Here is a 19,827-nt window from a genome sequence, read left to right on the forward strand (position 1 = left end):
AGTTGGGAAAACAAATCACACTGCTGGTAGGCAGGCAACTGGTGGTAGTACTGAATTTCTGGCTCCATTCTGGCTCATTTTAAAGATGGCATTTCCTCATTATAGGCAGCCCTTCCACAGGAGCTGTTTTTCTGTGACTTCATCCCAGTTACATGGACTGGGCTGTCTGTATAGGTTTTTACTCCAGAATTAGCACCATCCCTCCTGAAAAATACTCGCAGTAGTCCATCAAAAGGCCCTAAACTGCTGTATACTTACATACATACATGTGTATGTATATAAAAGTGTACTGCATGTATTTTTCTAAGTACTTAACACAGTTCTTATAGATATTATTGCCATATAATCCTTACAACCTTGTAAGGCAGAACATCATTATTGGCCTCATCTTCTGAGACCGAAGGGATGAAGTTGAGATATAAAGGCCTGCCTAAGGAAAACCCCAGGGATGCCATGCCTGAGCAGAGGTTTGCACTGCAGTTCATACCTTATGCTCTTAATCACAGGGACAGATGGATCTACCATTGGGTGACAATGTTCAGTAAACATGGCCCTTCCAATGTGGCCAGGGCTGGGGTAGCTGCTGCTGCTGCCTACCTCCACTGCCACCTGCCCACTTGCCTCCCAGCCACCCGCACACTTGCCTCTCTCCCACCCACCTGCTTGCCCGTCTCCCCATTGTCACAATCAGCAAAGAGCTGGGACATGTGCTAATGAAGTCGCTGCCTGGCAATAGGCCAAGGTAGCGTTGGTGGCAGTGGTGCTGGGTCTTTCCCAGCCTTTTTGGCAGACAAGGGTCTTTCCCAGATTGAACCTGGGATGTTCTGAAGGCAAAGCATGTGCTCTGAGCCCTGCCCTTTGTAATCTGAAAGCTAGATTATTGATATACATTCCGCATGGAGGTGCCCTAAAAACTGGTTGGAGGTTGAAGCTGAAAAGTGTGAACAACTGAGCCTCAAACTACACATTATATGAAGTTCAATTTTTCCTGCCTCTGACGTTTTGGGTTTTAACCCAAAGCTGCCCTGATCAGGTTGAATCTGAGCAGAATAAAGGGAGGGCATTAACTCTCTCCTCTTGACCTTTTTCAGCTCAGAAACATGGTGCCCAAGTTTATTTTTCACCTGCCAGGGAAAGATGTGGAGATCCTATATCTTCCCTCCAATGGAGGGGCGACCCTTCCATGAAGCAGCAAGTGGCAGTTGGCTCAGGCATGAGGAGGCGCTTAGGGGCAGCAAGAAGCCCTACCTCGCCACCACAGGTATCACCTTGTGGGCCTCTATACTGCCTAATGCCACTGCCCATAATCACCTCACTGGGCATGCTGCCCATTCCCCCCTCATCATCCCAGTGGGATGTGCCTTTTCTGCCCCCTCTTCCTCCCACCAAATGTGAGCTAGGAACATCCCTCTCACTACTGTCTGGCTTGGTGACATGTTCTGAGAATATTTGCATGCCACTGTCTTGGCAGCATGGCCTGAGAATGCTGAACACCCACTTGCAGATGAGGGTGTCAACATATTGTCCTTCACCTCAGGCAACAAACAGTCTTTGGCTGCCACTTCCCCAGTGGATAAAGAAAAGCAGCTTGTGGAGGGAATTTTTGAGCTGATAGAGGACCATGTAACTAGATAAATGCTGGGGTTTGAACAATTTTGGCCTGGGGTATTTTAATCTTATTAGTGCCCTTATCTAAATTGGGCTCCCCTCATTGACATTGTTAGGGGGGTGGCGCATGGGGCACAAGCCCCCAATGAATTGCTTAGAGCCCCAGATCTCACCAGCCCAGGGCTGGTGTAATGAAATTTTTGCTTATCCTTTGAGAGTTCCTTAGCCAGTAATGTTTTACACCCAGTAATGTTCCTTACCCAGTAATGAACAGGAAGGGCAGCAGTGGAGGCCAGTGTAACCTGTAACAGGGATTCCCAAATGCTTTTGACAACAGCTCCCAGAACCCCCAGCTTCAATGGTCTTTGGCCGAGGATTCTGGGAATTGTAGTCAACAACATCTGGGAATCCCTGTTACAGGGAACACTGGTGGAGGCACCTGCACAAAGCATCGGAGAGAACACCTAGCTAGCCTCATCTAGCTGTCTGCTGCTTCCACCTTCATAGGTGCTGTATTATCATAGCAGAGACTTCTAAAAGCCTCTGATATTCTTGGAGGGATGTGATTGAGTTTCAATATGGAATTCAATATGAATTATTGAATTATCATATTGTGGTTCAATATGAACCACAGAAGAGCCAATGACAAGCTGCCTACTGTCACATTTAGTCTGACCCTTAGAGTAGCAGATATGTCAGAGGTAGCCAGCCTGAGCAGCTCCAGTTGTTATTGGACTACAGCTCCCATTATTCCCAGTTGCAATACATTATGAATGGAGATTATAGGATTTGTAGTCCAATGACAGCAAGAGAGCTGAGGCCAACTCTGAGATATGCAGTTCTTGGCTGGCCTCCCATCCAAGCAGTTACCAGTTAGGAACCTACTACTGTATATGTCAGCAACACAGCAAGTACCTCCAGACCATTTCCTCTGGGCCTCATTTTTTTGGTCATCCCCTTTGCCTTAGGACGTACCAATCCTTCCAGGTTCCCACCTTAGTCAAAATTAAAGCTGGCATCTCTCTCTCTGCAGGCAGATGTGTTTCATAATGCATGTACAGACTATATTTTATTAATTCTGTTTTTTTGCAGATCCCTGTTTGCATACATTTTATTCTTCATTATAGCTGCCTTGCCAGGAAACGTGGCTAGAGGCCAGTGGATGGGAAAGAAGCATCGCTTGTGACAATGTTTGGGATACAGCAGGGCATGAAAGGGAAAACCAATAATCAAGCAGGAGCTTTAAAATATTCAAGAGGTTTGGTGTGATGGTTAGCCAAAATGCCACATCAGCTAGGCAATTAACTCTCCCTTGGCAGTAGCTTAAAAAAGCATTTTAGCACAGTTACTATTTTATATCCATACTAGTATTTTTAAGCCCGTTATGATAACGGGCGCTAGCTTTCTATCCCGTCTTTTCTGTCTCTCTCTCTCTCTTTCTGTCTCTTTTTCCCCCATTGTCCCCTCTCTCTTTTTGTTTTGTGTTTTTGTTGTTGTCTCTGTTTTTGTTCTTCCTTATTTTGCTTTTACTTTTTTTGCGGGGGGGTTGTGGATGAATAACAGCCAAAATGGCCCATGAGAAGGTGGCCGCCCCCGCCTATTGCCCTCCCGCGCACCCAGCTGCCGGAGCCCACCTTACCCGCTCCAGCTCGAAGGAGAAGAGAGGAACTCGGGAACAGAGCTACTCTCTGTGTTAAGCTGCTGCCCATACTGTCGCAATGGATGCAATAGGCGTCCTTTGCGTACATAGCGGCAGTTTGAGCAGTGACTTAGCACAGAGAGGAGCTCTGCTCGTGAGCTCCTCTCTTTTCCCTCGGGCTGGAGCGGTTAAGGTGGTCTTCGGCAGCTGGGTGGGCGGGAGGGCGATAGGCGGGGGCGGCGACCTTCTCATGGGCCATTTTGGCCCTTAATCTTTTTGGGGGGGGAGCGGCGAAGGTGATTTTGGGCAGCTGGGAGGGCGGGTGAGCAGGCGGGGGCGACGGCTGTGAGCGGGCGGGGGCCTCGTTGGCGGCTTCGCCGCCACCTCGCCCAGCTTCCCTGTCCCCCGTCTCAGTCTTCCCCCGCCGCCATTGCCCTCGCCTTTTTCAGGGCGGCCGCTTCTGGTTGCCTCGGCCTCCTCTCGCCGTGCCGCAGCTCATGGCCGAGGCGGCGGCTCCGCCGCCGCCTCGGCCACTTTCCCCCGCCGCCACACACCGGCTAATGGCCGCCCATGGCTGTGGGACACTGGTGTCTGAGGTCCTGTGTCCCTTGGGCTCTTCTGGGCCTGCGCTTCGCGCAGGCCCAGAACATCCCAGGGAGGCAGGGACGCAGATCCCCAACATTCCAAAGCCACGGCCACTCACTTAGCCTTTTATTATATAGGATATGTTGAGGCATTTTTCTTTTCATATAGGCCACATTTGCACATAATGCAAAACCACAGCTAAATGGGGCAGAGGTTGGAATTCCTGAATGTCCGAATGCGTGAAAATACAGTTTCACGGCAAAAGTAATCTTCGGTTTCCCTTGCCAAACTCCACTTTGAACCTTCAATTTGTATTGAATTTTGTTGCCCCAACCTGAGGTTTAGTGGTAGTACCGTTACATCCAAACATGGACACTACCAGAAGCGTGGTTTCAGACAGTTTCTGAAACTGTAATCAGATAGGGCAGCCCAGACCCACCCAGGATTATGCCTGCTCCATGCCTGCAACACTTCTCATTGGCTGTCTTTCTGAGTACTTGCCCTGTTCCTGGCCTAATAAAGCAGTTGCCCGGCAAAAGGGATGCCGCTACATCCCAGCCCAATTCAAGCCCATCAAATGGGAAAGTCACATGGGAGGATTTTGTCAACAAGCTTTTGACAAAGTTCCCCATCAAAGACTCTTGAGAAAATTTGGCAGCCATGGGATAAGAGGACAGGTTCATCTATGGATTCGTAACCGATTGAAGGACAGGAAACAGAGAGTAGGTATAAATGGACAGTTCTCTAAATGGAGGGAAGAAAGAAATGGGGTTCTCCAAGATTCTGTACTGGGATCAGTGCTTTTTTAATTTATTCATAAATGATCTAGAAGTGGAGGTAAGCAGCAAGGTGGCCAGATTTGCAGATGATATCAAACTATTTAGGGTGGTGAAATCCACAATTGTGAGGAGACTGTGGGGAGCTCCAAAAGAAAGGGGAGTGGACAACAAAATGGCAGATGCAGTTCAATGTTAGCAAGTGTAAAGTGATGCACATTGGGACAAAAAACCCCAGCTTCACATATACGTTGATGAGGTTTGAGCTGTCAGTGACAGATCAGGAGAGAGATCTTGGAATTGTGGTGGACAGATCAGTTTTAGAAACTGGAAGTGTCAGCACAATATGATGTAAGTTTTGGGCAGCATAAAAAATATGTTAAATAAATAAATAAATAAATAAATAAATAAAATGTGCGGCAGTTGGCGGGGGGAAAGGCCAATTCCATGCTTGGAATAATTAGGAAGGGGATTAAAAATAAAACAGCTAATATTATAATGCCCTTATACAAATGTATGGTGCAGCCACATTTGGAGTACTGTGTACAGTTCTGGTCACCATACCTCAAAAAGGACATTATAGAAATGGAGATGGTACAGAAGAGGGCAACCAAGATGATAGGGGCCTAGAGCACCTTCCTTATGAGGTAAGGCTACAACACTTGGGTCTTTTAGGTTTAGAAAAAAGATGACTAAGGGGTGACATGATAGAGGTCTATAAAATCATGCATGGTATGGAGACAGTGGATAGAGAGATTTTTTCCCCTCTCACATAAAACTAGAACCAGGGGTCATCTCATGAAACTGATTGCCAAGAAATTTAAGACCAATGTAAGGAAGTACTTTTTCACACAACATATAATTAACCTGTAGAATTTTCTGCCACAAGATGTGATGACAGCCACCAGCCTGGATGGCTTTAAGAAGGGCTTACATAAATTCATGGAGGACAAGTCTATTAATGACCACTAGTCTGGTAGCTATAGGCCACCTCCATCCTAAGAGGCAAGATGCCTCTTAATAGTAGTTGGAGGGAACCAACAGCAGGAGAGAGGGCATTCCTTCAGCTCTTGCCTTTGTGCTTCCTAGAGGCATCTGGTGGGCCACTGTAGGAAACAGGATGCTGGATTAGATAGGCCTTGGGCCTGATCCACCAGAGCTGTTCTTATGTGAATGCAGGGAACAGATAGGAAGTGTACTACTGTATGTGTTGGACATAACGTATGAAACCTGTCTGTGCATACAAATCTGCACATGCATACACTGTACACAGTGTACGTGTGTTGAACATAACTTGTGGATAGGGCTTTAGAAATGCTTACATTTAGTTGGATCATTTTTGTGGTTAGAATTCTGCAGTGAAATGAGTTTTTTAGAAGGGAGATAATTGCCTTTTCCCAGGCCATGTGATATCTCTTACTCCCAGTTGTGCACTGCTGTATGTTAAACCAAGAGCATGGGAAACAACTTTATAACAGTCATCAAACTGAAATGACAAACCAAGAGCACACTGGAAACAATGGAAGTAGCACTGTGCAACTGTGCGGACGCTGTTTTAAGTAATTGTGCATCTTCCCTGTTGGACAACACCAGCACTGCTGCGGTCCCTAACACTGGTGTTCCCCTTCATGGAACATCAGCCACTATTGCTTTTTTAAAAAATACAGGAGGCCTGTTCATTAACAGGAGGCCTGTTCATATTGAGTTATTTCCAACAGTTTGGAAATAAGATTGTCCAACAGTTCATTCTTCTCCAGAGCTCTGGTACACAGCCTACTCCTGGAAGAAACAGGCCCTGAGGCAGAACTCAGGAGGCCCTGGGTGCTCCTAGGAATCTCGGGGAGACCTGAGTTCAAATCCCCTTTCAAATCCCCATTCAGCCATGATACTTGCTGGGTGACTCTGGGCTAGTCACTTCTCTCTCAGCCTAACCAACTTCACAGGATTGTTGTGAGGAGAAACTTAAGTATGTAGTATACCGCTCTGGGCTCCTCGGAGGAAGTGTGGGATATAAAATGTCAAAAAATATAGATAGATAGATAGATAGATAGATAGATAGATAGATAGATAGGAAAGGCACAGAAGGTCTTGCCTTGTGCTGGCTGGGATCCTGTATGCTCCAGGACCCCAGCCACATTTTTGTGGATCCCAGCCACATTATGCTTCAGGATCCCAGCCACATTTTTGTGGCTTGTTATGGAAGTGACTAGTTCTTTTGGGACGATTCTACATGGAGTTTTATTGCTATGTAGGTTTGACTCCATGACTCCATTGTTTCTTTATTGTGAGGCATGAGCTATTCTGTCACACCAGGTTGGTTGCCCAAATCACAATGATGAATGTATAACAGAACTTTCTCAGTATAAATATTTGAACAGCAGTTTGTTAATTTTGGTTACTCTCAGTGTGGATTAATTGCTGTTTTACATCAGCCCCAGCTTCTATTAGTTTAGGATTTACATCTTAAATGATAACATCAGTGTTTGTCTTGAATAAAACATTTTTAACCTAGACAAGTTCATTACATTCTTGAAGGTGAACTGACAGATTAAAGGAGCCATGAAGATCCTGATTTGATTTACAATTGGAAAAGATATTAATTTTCAGTTCTCTTTTTAAAATAGCAATACTACTGAAAATATTTCCTTTTCAAATAGACTGGGATAAATACTGGCATATTTTGAAATGCTGCCTTTCCATCTGTGGTGAGTTACACTTTTGTTCTAGCTCCTAATCTCATGCACTTCAAAGCCTAATGACGTTCCAATTTATATTATTAATAAGACAAACCATTGTGGATACACACACACACACACACACACACACACACACACACACTCTTTCACCTAATTAACCTGAACTGTGTGGGATAGTATGTGCTTGATGTGACCTAAATATAATGGACATTATAATTAGAGTGTTCCAAGCATTTCATAGAAATTGTACTCATACTGATACATCCATTATAATAAATGCCAAGCGATGAGTAATCTGAAAGTCATACTCACACATTCGCTTAAGCACAGGAAGGCTCACGTGTATTAGCATAACTTTGGAAGTTCTAAGGGGCTATATGCACACAGCTCTCCAAGCATGTGGCTATGTTAATTCCTGTTACAGTTGGTAATCTAGTGCCACTTTAGGCATTTTAAAGAAACTAGAGTGATTAGCTTGAGCACCATAGCTCCACACTTCTGGGCCTCAGCTGAAGGAAGGAGATGGTGTTCAGTCCCAACAGCAGAAGAATGAACATTTTTTCCCTATGGATGAGAAATAGAAGTGGGGAGAGAAGAAAGAGAAGTCATTCATGCTACGTCTTGCTATTTCTCTGGACTAGCCAGAACTGTTCCTTGTTCTCTGACTGTGATGTGAATGAGAAAGCAAATAGTACCATACTTTCATTCACATACGTCAAATGAACAGAACTGAACTACGTCAGTACTCTCACTGAGAATTTTGTGTGCACAAAACAGTCAGCATGCAGCTTATATAGAACATTGTGTGTCTGTGTATAGGAAAAGATATAACCATGACATTCTAAAGCAGATCATCCCACTCACTTGGATGCTTTCCACTTGGCAGAATTCATTGGCTGACTTACAGTGCAAAGATGCTCCAGTAGCATGAAAGCAGCCTAACAGAACTTCCCAATGTGCAGCAGAGAAGCAGGAATTTTTAATGCACTCCCTTGCCCAGGAAGCCCTCTGTGCTACCAGAAAATATGCCCCTGAAGGCTGCATAGCCCTCAGGGACATATTTTCAGGTGGCACAGAGGACTTCCTGGGGAAGAGGAAATTGTCAAAAATTGCCATTTCCCTGTTAGGCTGTTCTCTCATGCCGGTTAATCCTTGTTCTCTATATTAGCCTCTGGGTTACTTTTAGCTGAACCAGAAATGTCAGCTTGTAGGATTACATTGAAATGAATAGGGCATGCCATATTTATAAGCTGGGTTCCACTTCTTGTTATAGCACTAAACTGGTACATCTCAGGGATTTGGGGGCTGTTTCAGATGTTACAAAATTATATACTATATGCATGTACACATGATGGAGAGCAATGATACGTAGCCTCAGATCTCCACAGAATATGCACCATTGAAAAACTTGTGCTTCCGTTGCACATAAGACAAAATAGCTAATTGCATCATGTGTAGAGCAGCTCCTAGGATGCACGTGAAAGAAACAATTAGTTCAGCAATGTACTTGAACAGTTGCACACGACCAGTTCATTTTGACACACTTCCACTAGGAAATGGACCAGTAGGCAATAATTAGGTGCAGCTACCTAATGACGCAGCAGGAAATGGCTTGCCTAGCAAGCATGAGGTTGCAATTTCGAATTCCCACTGGTACCTATATCAGGCAGCAGCGATATAAGGAGATGCTGAAAGGCATCATCTCACACTGCGTGGGAGGAGGCAATGGTAAACCCCTCCTGTATTCTACCAAAGACAGGACTCTGTGGTCTCTAGGAGTTGACACTGGCTCGAGTGCACACTTTAGGAAATGGACAAATAAAGACTCCCTAGGCAAAGCTTTGTAAAGCATACATTTTTAAAACTTGGGCTCTAATGTCAACTACATTGCTTGCTGAGAAAAGGGGGAGACCAGGGGCGTAGCAAGGTTGCTGAAGCTCAACTCATGAAGTAAAGAAATCTTAAATGAGGCTGAATATAGATAGATAGATAGATAGATAGATAGATAGATAGATAGATAGATAGATAGATAGATATGCCACAACAGAACATCATCCTAAATTATTTTTTTAAAGGTTTTGTAAGTTGTGGATGATGCAAGTCATTTAATGGTACTAGAGAAAGACTTGCTGTTCTGGTAGCTCCAGGTCTTAACACTCACATCAATTTTGGAGGATGAATACAACTGAAGGAAGCCCAGGTGGGTGCGCGGCTGGGGGAGTCAGTCATGTGACTTGCCTCTGGGCCACCCCCCAGGCAGTGGGCCCTCAGACAGCTGTCTCCCCTTGCCCCATTGTAGTTACACCACTAGGTGGGACGAAGTTCTGAAGAAGTGTGTGGGTGTGGGTGAGTGTGGGTGGGTGTGGGTAGGTGTGCAAAGCTCCCCAAAGTGCTCTGTGAAATCTGGATCTGATTAAATGAGGGATAACTCTCCTCAGCACAGTTTAGAAATGAGCTAGGCGAAGGAAGCTATTTCCACACAGCAAAACAAACAAAACCCCAGAAAATAACCATTTCTCCCTGCACCCAGTCCCCAAATTCTGACACTATCATACTCACAGTGACCTCATGGGGCACACAAACATCGACTCCCCATCAGCTTCCAACTAGCCTCGAATATAGGATTATCCAGGAACATAAGCCCCTGCTCTGTTCCTGCCAGCTTTCCACCCTTTTTCTAAACGGAGGCAACATGTGAAGGTCTCATTGCAGGTCTCTCTCAGAGGCACCTACTCTTCCCTCCCTTCTGCCTTGACTACTTAACGGCTGATATCTAGCTGTCAAGGGCCTGGGAAATGTGTTTTTCAGAGTGCCTGAGTACTAGAGAGCACATAATAGTTTAATTAGGTATGTATGCCTGAGTGTCTGTGGATTATCTGCTTTTGATTTTTAAAATATCCAGCAAGACTGCAAGGTATGTACATTGCCATTGGAGAGTACCTCTTATAACTATTATTAATGGCATTCTGCCTGATGGTCCTTATATATCTTGGTTAACTAATTTCATTTTAGGATAGGCGAAAAACTTGGGTTTAGGTCACCTGTGATCACTGTTACCATCATAATGGTTACTTATTAAAAATGAGATATCAGCCCTCTTCAGACATGCCAAGTGTGTACAAAGCTATGTACATTCATTTGAATGTCTGTAGGAAGTCTTCAGTATGTATGCTGTACACACAAGAGCTATGTATATGCGGTACGCACAGGTGCTCTAATGCAGCAGTTTTCGGATTTCTTTTTTGTGATCCAGCATTTGGGCAATCACTTCTCCTTGTGACCCAAAGGAATAATTAATTCTCACAAGAGTTTCCATAAATCATAGTAATGCTAATCAAATAAACTACTTACAAATAGCAATCATGCCAGAAACAAGCTGTTAGTCCTAACTCCTCCCTTCCAGAAGAATGGAATGTTTTCTGCACAGGAAGAAAATCAGCTGCAGATAGGGGGACTTTAGTGGACCAACGGCAGGAGAGGAAAGGATTAAGTGGCTCCACTTTTCTTGGATTACAGCTTCTGAAGCTGCTTTTCACTGTTAAAAAAAAATACTATTGGAGGAAAGATACATGTTCAATGTCATATCTAATTTGGCCTTGAGCAGGGCAGTTCACACAATCAATATTCCCCATTTTGTGATCATCTGTGAACAAGGCAGGAAGTGGGGAGATTGATTGTTTGCTAAGTCTCAGCTGGGTAGGATGTTTCCCCCCCCCACCTTCTTCCAAAGGTGGGGATGGAATCTGGCTAGGGCATGCTCATGCTACCCAGCTGGGTCCTAGCAAATGATCAAGTGGAAAGGAGAGCTGGTCTTGTGGTAGCAAGCATGACTTGTCCCCATAGCTAAGCAGGGTCTGCCCTGGTTGCATATGAATGGGAGACTTGATGTGTGAGCACTGCAAGATATTCCCCTCAGAGGATGGAGCCGCTCTGGGAAGAGCAGAAGGTTTCAAGTTCCCTCCCTGGCTTCTCCAAGATAGGGCTGAGAGAGATTCCATGAAGACAATACTGAGCTAGATAGACCAATGGTCTGACTCAATATATGGCAGTTTCCTATGTTCCCTACATCCTACCTTGTTTTACACTCACAGACAATCATAAAACGGGACCGTGCATGGCTCCTGAATTTGGGTAGGATGCGTCAGATTAAGATAGGATACATCTCCTACCCAAGTACTAGGAGTGTGCACAGGACTGCTCTAGGCGGTTCGGTTCCAATTAGAACTGAATTTGAACAGAACTGCCAGTCCATGAACTGCTTTGTTAGAACTGTCTGGTGGTTCAGTTTGTACACTCGAACCAGGTAGAACCAGTTTGGCCCTGTTCATGATGCTTGTAAAGGGGAATCTGGTAAGAGGATCCCCCTTTACAAGCAAAAGAGGATCTCTAACAACTAAAATGGATGGGTGGGAGGTCACCTTTATGTGCAGCAGCACTTGGGTGGCAGTGGGGTGGTGGCGGCTCCCCTAGACCTTGGTGGTGCTTCTTCCATCAGTGCAGGCTGAATTGGGCCCCTGCCAGCCTGCACTGATGGGGTGAGTGCTACCGGGGCCTAGGGGAGCTGCTGCCGCCCCCTGTCCCTGATGAGCCATCACCGCACCATCATATGTCAAGGTGACCTGCTTCCCCCCTCCGCTTACCCTTTTCAACCACCTTTTAGGGGTGTGCAAACTGGGTTTTTAAATTTTTTAATGTACCTCACTCCCTGCCTTGGACGGTCCTCAAGGCAGTGAGGGAGTCCACGTAGGTCCCCCCTCACCCCACCAGCCTCTGTAATCACCCCCTCCAGCCATTTCAGTCGGTTTTTTGGCCCATTTGGGCCACCACAGTTCAGTTTGGCAGCCAAAATGGTGGCTGCTGCACGTGCACAAATGGCCTCTGTGAGGCCTGGCATGGCCCAGGGGCTCACAAAGACCATTTGCGCATGGAACTTTATTCTGTTGCAGTAGAAGTTTTTAAAATAAGAAGCCTTTGTTCTCCAAGGCTTCCTCTATGATGGAAGGATCCTACAGGCAGCATTGGCAACAAATTGCTATTTTTAATGCCCTAGTAAATAGCAAGTAGACATTGGCTTTGTGCACTATCTGTAAGCCACTATATTAAGGAAGTCTTCAAATGTTGCATTGCTATTTCTCCAACCTCCTTTAATTAGATTAATTTTATGGCCTTACTTTCAAATTGTAGGTTGTTCATAAACATTTTAAGCTGTTTAGAGCTTTTTTATGGTTGATAATTATGTAAGGAGATGTTGGCCAGATATTGCTGTATTTCTGCTCACCATAAGTAGTGATCAGTTTAGTTATAAAGGGGAGTTTAGTGAATTTGGGTTTTTTAAAGGAGTTGAAAGAGACAAGAACCTATTTAACAACCACAAACATCTAATGTGACCCTTAGTTGGCCATGATGGTAGCCACAGCAATATGCAGATGGGGGCCCAGACAGGGAATTGGCTAGTAAATAGGCTCTCAAGTCTTCCGTACCAGCCAGCAGACCGGTGATTTTTCTCCTTATCTCCTTTTCTTTCACAGACTTGGCAGCCTAGTCAAGCCTTAGTGCCCACCGTCTTAAATAGGAACAATAATGGGTGCTTATAATGAGCCACCTAATGGTGCAGTGGGGAAATTGCTTGACTACCAAGCCAGAGATTGCCAGTTCAAATCCCCATTGGTATGTTCCCCAGACTATGGGAAACACCTATATCAGGCAGAAGCGATATAGGAAGATGCTGAAAGGCATCATCTCCTACTGCGTGAGAGGAGGCAATGGTAAACCATTGGCCTAGTTAATATCATAAACGCATCACTGAGGGTGCCCCCTTGTTTGAAGGAGGCATTGATTAGACCACTCCTAAAGAAGCCTTCTCTGGATCACTTAGTGATGGACAGTTACAGGCCAATCTCCAATCTCCCTTGGTTGGGCAAGGTGATTGAGAGGGTGGTGGCCTCCCAGCTCCAGGCAGTCTTGGAGGAAAGTGATTATCTAGACCCATTTCAAACTGGCTTTAGGGCTGGCTATGGGGTTGAGACAGCCTTGGTCGGCCTGGTGGATGACCTTTACTGGGGAATTGATGGAGGGAGTGTGACTCTGCTCCTTCTTCTGGATCTCTCAGCGGCATTCAATACCATCGACCATGGTATCCTTCTGGATCGCCTGGGGGAGTTGGGGATAGGGGGCACTGCTTTGCAGTGGTTCTGCTCCTATCTCTCGGGTAGATTCCAGATGGTGGAGCTTGGTGACAGTTGCTCCTCAAAACGGAAGCTGTTATATGGAGTCTCTCAGGGCTCCATTCTGTCACCAATGCTTTTTAACATTTACATGAAACCGCTGGGTGAGGTCATCAGGAGATTTGGTGCTGGGTGTTATTAGTATGCTGATGACACCCAAATCTACTTCTCCTTTTCATCTTCAGGAAATTGCACTTATTCTCTAAATGCCTACCTACAGGCAGTAATGGGCTTGATAAGGGAGAACAAATTGAAGCTGAATCCAAGCAAGACGGATGAGCTCATTGTGGGGGCTCAGAATCTGAGGGATGAGTTAGATCTCCCTGTGCTGGATGGGGTTACACTCCCCCAGAAGGAGCAGGTGTGCAGCTTGGGAGTATTCCTGGACCCAGGCCTCACCCTGGTATCTCAGGTGGAGGCCATGGCCAGGAGTGCTTTCTATCAGCTCCGGCTTATTCGACAGCTGTGCCCATTCCTTGGAGAGGATGACCTAAAAACAGTGGTGCATCAGCTGGTAACCTCCCGGCTCGACTACTGCAATGTGCTCTACGTGGGGCTGTCTTTGTATGTGGTCCGGAAACTTCAGTTAGTTCAGAATGCGGCAGCCAGGTTGGTCATATTATGTCTGTCTTGAAACAGTTGCAGTGGCTGCCGATATGTTTCCGGGCAAAATACAAAGTGCTGGTTCTTACCTTTAAAGCCCTGAATGGCTTAGATCCGAGTTATCTAAGAGAGATCCTTCTTTTACATGATCCCCACCGCACGTTAAGATCATCTGAGGAGGTCTGTCTCCAGTTGCCACTGGTTTGTCTGGTGGCGACGCAGAGGCGGGCCTTCTCTGTAGCTGCTCCTGGGCTGTGGAATGCACTCCTGGCAGAAATCCGTGAGATCATTGCTGTCCTTCAGGAGAGCCCTTAAAACCTACCTATTTGGCCTGGCCTTCCAGGGTTTTAAATGATTAACTGTTTTAAATTGTTTTAAATTGTTGCCCTGATTTTCAGGGCTTTTAGCTGTTTTATTGGTTTTATTGTGTTTTAATAGTTTGATTTTAATTATTTATTTGTTTTAATTGTTTTTATCATGCTGTGAACCGCCCTGAGCCATTTTGGAAAGGTAGTATATAAATCTAACAAACAAACAAACAAACAAACAAATAAATAAGTAGGCTAATAAAGGTTTACGTATGCTACTTTTATACTATTTTTCACCTTCTGTGGAATGTAGTATCTGTTGGAAACTGAGAATACAGATATGATTTAAAAAAAAACACCTGTACAATGTTGAAATAAAGTACTCATTAAAATCTGACAAAAACCCAGGAACTCAAAGTATAGGTTTTTCATCAGCTGTTCCTTTTATTTATTTTGGCTTTACTATTCCCACTCCCTCTTAAGAGTTGAGTAAAGGTTACAGCAATTTAAATTAAATTGATGGGTCTGTTCTCTGAAAAATCTTACAACTGAAATGATAAACATAACATGTATGAATGAAACAATTAACTGAACTTTCTCCCTCCCTCCCTCTTTCTGCTAATTTATTTGTATGTTGGCCTTCTATGGAACTGTTTCAAGTCAACTGTATCAGAGAACCTCTTCATCATTTGCCTGGCCAATAGGGACAGATTGCAAATTTCTGTGCTCAGCTCCATGTGCCTGTCCTCTTTGAAACTGATCTTTAAAGGAAAGAAGGGAGTAATGGAAATATATTCTGATTATTGCAGCTGATTACAGGATTTTCCACTTAAATTAGTTCACTGCTAACTTGATCCTCCATTATTAATTTAATCAAAACTTCTGGAACCAATCATTAGTTTAGGTGAAGAAAAAGGACCCCCTAATCTTTTGGCTTTTAGGTACATATTGCATTTTGTGAATGGTTTGAATTCTTGGCCTTTGGTAGTTATCCAGAGAGGTCTTGGATACTGAGGGGTGGGGGAGATGAGAGTTCAAAGCTCAATGGAAAGGAGAGTTCAGTGGAAAGGTCCATTTCCATTTTAGATCTATATTTTTAAAAAACATTGCACATTCCTTCTAGAAGAATTTCAATCTACAAGAAAGCCCCAGATTTAAAATGATTTATTCTGAATCAGGAAGGATTAAAAATGGAAGTGTGTTCTCAGATGAACTTCTTCCTTGCAGTGCAATAATTTAATGCACATTTCCCCATTTCTGGGTCTTCCATCTCGTGCCTTGCTTAGCCCTGTTTTGCAAAACATCTGAAAGGTAGTGAAATAATAGTTTTTACCTAGGATTGCAGTTCTGGTGAAGTAGACTAATGGATCTTTTGAAAACATTGGCAATCAATCTAATATTTGTTATTTTACAAAACTTCCCCTTATTCTAGACTGGGGTGTGCAATGTCAGCCTTTCAGCTGTGGTTGGCCTACAATTCCCATCATCCTCAGCCACTGTTGCCCATAATGAGGGCTGATGGAGTTGTAGTCCAACAACAGCGGGAGGGCCAAAGTTGTGCAGCCCTGTTCTAACCAGTACAGTTCTAGAAAACATATCAGAATCTCTTTATTTCAGAATCATGGGGCTACATAGTGTTCCGTATTTTTGAAATGTTGATATGATGACCTTCAAGGCAGAAGATCTTGGAGTTATGCAGAAATCTCATTATCACAGTTTCTCAAAAGAAACTACTGTTCTGTTATGGTTCCTTCCTCCCCTTTCATGGGAAATACTATAGCTGTAGTCATTTGTGACACAGTTCCTACAAGGGAAGAACTTGTGAGTCACAAATAATGTAAATCTGACAGTACATGTGATTATCATCTGCATTGTATTTTGCTTCATGTTCATGTGCTGGTAAGCATGGTTCTACAAATAATACTAATGCTTGTGCATGCAGAGTGAAAATAACCCTCAGGTGTGATCATTAGAGGTGTGTGGTCCTTAGTTTTGACATGTAGGAAATGTGTAATATGTAAAGTGACCCTGACAGTTATAGTGAACATGGAAGTTATAGAAAGATTTTTACACACACGCACACCCATTACACAACCTCATGCATTTATATTGCTTTAGAAATGTTCTTGTAACACACACACACACACACACACACACACACACACACACACACACACACACTGGGGGCGGGGGCGGGTTATAGGCCTGTAGCCAGCCTCAAAATCTGGGGGGTAGGATGGCAGAAGTCAGGGGAGGCAGGTTATAAAATGTTCAGTGAAAACAGTCATTTAGGCTGTGGAGGAAAGAGGAATTTTTGGTGTGGCAGGTACACACCATGCCACCAGCAGGCTATGGGCCTGTGGGGTTACACTCTCAACGTGGAATTTCATGGCAAATTCCCCATGTGAACTAGAATTCATCACAGCCCTGGAGGCCTCAGAATTGTTATAGGCTGTACTGTATGTATGCCACAGGGGGTTCCTGAGCAAAGGTGGAATACCTATCTGAGGGAGTTTCTATGTATATGCAAAGTAGCCTCCACATTTCTAAAATCTACAGAGCCACCAAAACCTCTGGGTTCTGGTAAGCATTGGCACTAAAACAGGACTGCATATTAAAGATGGATTATTGAGTGGGAGTAGGGTGGAATGCTGGGGCGTGGGGGGAGAATTCTGGTTTTGCTGAATTAATTCTGGATCATAATCCAGAGATTTTGCACATCTGTAATTGCTCTCCACAAAGTCTCTGTGTACTGTGGAAATCCAAATATATGAATATTGGATGAAATGATTTGAATTTATTTCAGTAAGAGGAGGATCAAAGCTTCTGAGTTGGATCCCACTGAGGGTAGAAGCTGGTTATATGAAGAAGATTCTCTTCCAAACACTCAAAATATGTGGAAGAATCTTAAATGTTTGAATGTCCCACTTTAAAAAAAAACTGCTTTCAAGCTTAGCTTTGTCAAAATATCACACTTCATAAGGTTCCATGAAGGACACATTTTCTTGATTATCTCTGAGTACTGGCCAAAAGCCAGACTCATGATGTACAAGGATGTTGAGCTAGCCAATTTGGCTATGTTGAGAATTGTGTTCCAAACTAGTGTTGTGCTGGTGCAACTGGGTGTGCTTGCTTGTGTGGCTCCTGCTGTGAAACCTCTTTCCCAGCCCATATAGACATTTATTTATTTATTTTTACATTAATATCCCACCTTTCCTACAAGCAGCCCAGTACGTGGTTATGTTTTTCCTCACAACAACTCTGTGAGGTACGTTAGGCTGAGAGACACATGACTGGTCTAGAGTCACCCCGTGAATTTCATTTCTGCCTGGGGATTTGAACTCGGGTCTCCCTCTCTGGTTCTAGTCCAACCATTCTAATCACACTGGCTTTTAAGGCTGTCTGATAAGTGCAAATGCAACACTTGTGCAAGTTGACTGAGAGTGCAAGATAATGTGCAATTGTCACCTTCTTGCAGGGGCACATCTTTGTTCATTTTAGTGGCACTGCATTAGTCTGGCTGCATTATATTTGCAATTTTAAACACAAGGGTGATGCTGAGAATATACCTTTGTATTTTTTATGAAATGTTTATATTTTTCTTCCTATTGAATAACTCTATGCAATGTTTTTTGGGGGGAAACAGATGTAAAAAGTAAAATTGACATTTCAAATACTGATACAGAAATTGTACATTCTGTGTTAATAATCAGTTGTTTAAGCATGTCAGCATTTGTACATCCCAGTATTCAAATTCTGGTAATAAGACAAGAGTTTCAGATCAGAACAAAAGCTTTTGAAATTGAGAGAACAAATACCTATATTCTTATACAACATACATTGGTAGGAATCCAGTTGTGTAGTGTTTTCAGCTTTGATTGTTTAGAAGGCAAAAAGCTTTCATAACAATTTTGGATGCAGTGAGCTAGGCTATGTGGGAGTGGGGATGAAATCTCACTCAGACTTCAATTTTGCATTTAGAAATCCTCCAGCTCTCACAATTTGTATTTTTCATATCAAAGAGCTTGACAATTGTTGAATATATTCAAAATTATCTTCCAGGATTTAACATAGTGTTACAATTTCATGCTCTGGATTTCAAGGAACTAGAAAAGCAAGGTGCCTGATACACAGTTTGACACAACAAACTGTGGATGTGCCAGCATCCATTTTTTGCAGCAGTCAGACAGCCGTTAGAGACCTTGTTATGGATCAAAACGTCCTCCTTATACAAACAACGGCGCTTAATCTTCCTTTTTAATCTTGATTTTGACTTTCAATATAAATTATGTAGTCTCAGGTGTCACCTTAAATTGATTTGTTATGCTAAATACCTACCAAATAAATAATGAACTCCCGAATTAGTCTATATGCAATAAGACAAGGAGTGAGTTATTCCTCACAATTCCTTTTATCAGGTGAGGATTAAATTATTTTTATGCTGTGACACTCAGGGCAAGGCTCCCTCTGGAATTGCACTAGAGAAATGTAACAATTCAACTGTAATGAAATGTAACAATTCAACCCCCACCCCACACACACCTTCTGATATTAAACGTCATTACATTTCAACATTTTATCATGTTACTGGAACCATTTAAGCTGGAAGAATACAAAGCAAGGAATACATAAGGAACCCCATTAATTCAGTTTAAGGTTTATTACAGTCTATTACCAGCACAACAAGGAAATAGAATAGAACATATAACACGGTTATAAAAACATAATACCACTCACATCACAATACCTAAGGTATATTACTGAAACCACCAAAAGCCTCCCAATTTAAGGAGGGAGTTAAGTACTATAATTCAAAAAATTGTAAATAAGACAGAGTGAATATACAATTGAAATAAAAACATAAAATAACAATTAAAAAGATATAACAGGTCAACAGTCTCAAAACCCACCAACTATACTATAACTAAAAAGCTATAAGGCAGCACTGGATTTATTAATTAGAAGCCGACGCAATCTTCGAACTGCTGCACAGAAGCCTGCCACTTTCCAAGTAATGGCAGGAATACTATCCTCAAGCAGGAAGGCCACTTGTTGGCTAGGCGAATTTCCTGGGGAACGAGCCAGCAATGGAAATATTAATTCTAGACATAAGTCCCTATAAAAGGAGCAATGAAGCAGAACATGTTCAATTGATTCAACTTCCCCATCACCACAAGGGCATAGACTCTCCGCATAAGGAATCCCACCATAGCAACCTTCAAGAACAGCAGAGGGAAGACATCTACATCTAGCCTGTGTGAAAGCCAACCTATATTTGGGGATGTCTAATTGTTGCAAGTAAGTTAAAGGAGCAACAAGGTACCTTGTACTATCATTACAATAAAAACCTGGGGACTTAGATAAATCTTCCTGCCGCTCCGTGTCTAA

This window comes from Hemicordylus capensis, chromosome 4, assembly GCF_027244095.1.
Source record: "Hemicordylus capensis ecotype Gifberg chromosome 4, rHemCap1.1.pri, whole genome shotgun sequence".
Lineage (NCBI taxonomy): Eukaryota > Metazoa > Chordata > Lepidosauria > Squamata > Cordylidae > Hemicordylus > Hemicordylus capensis.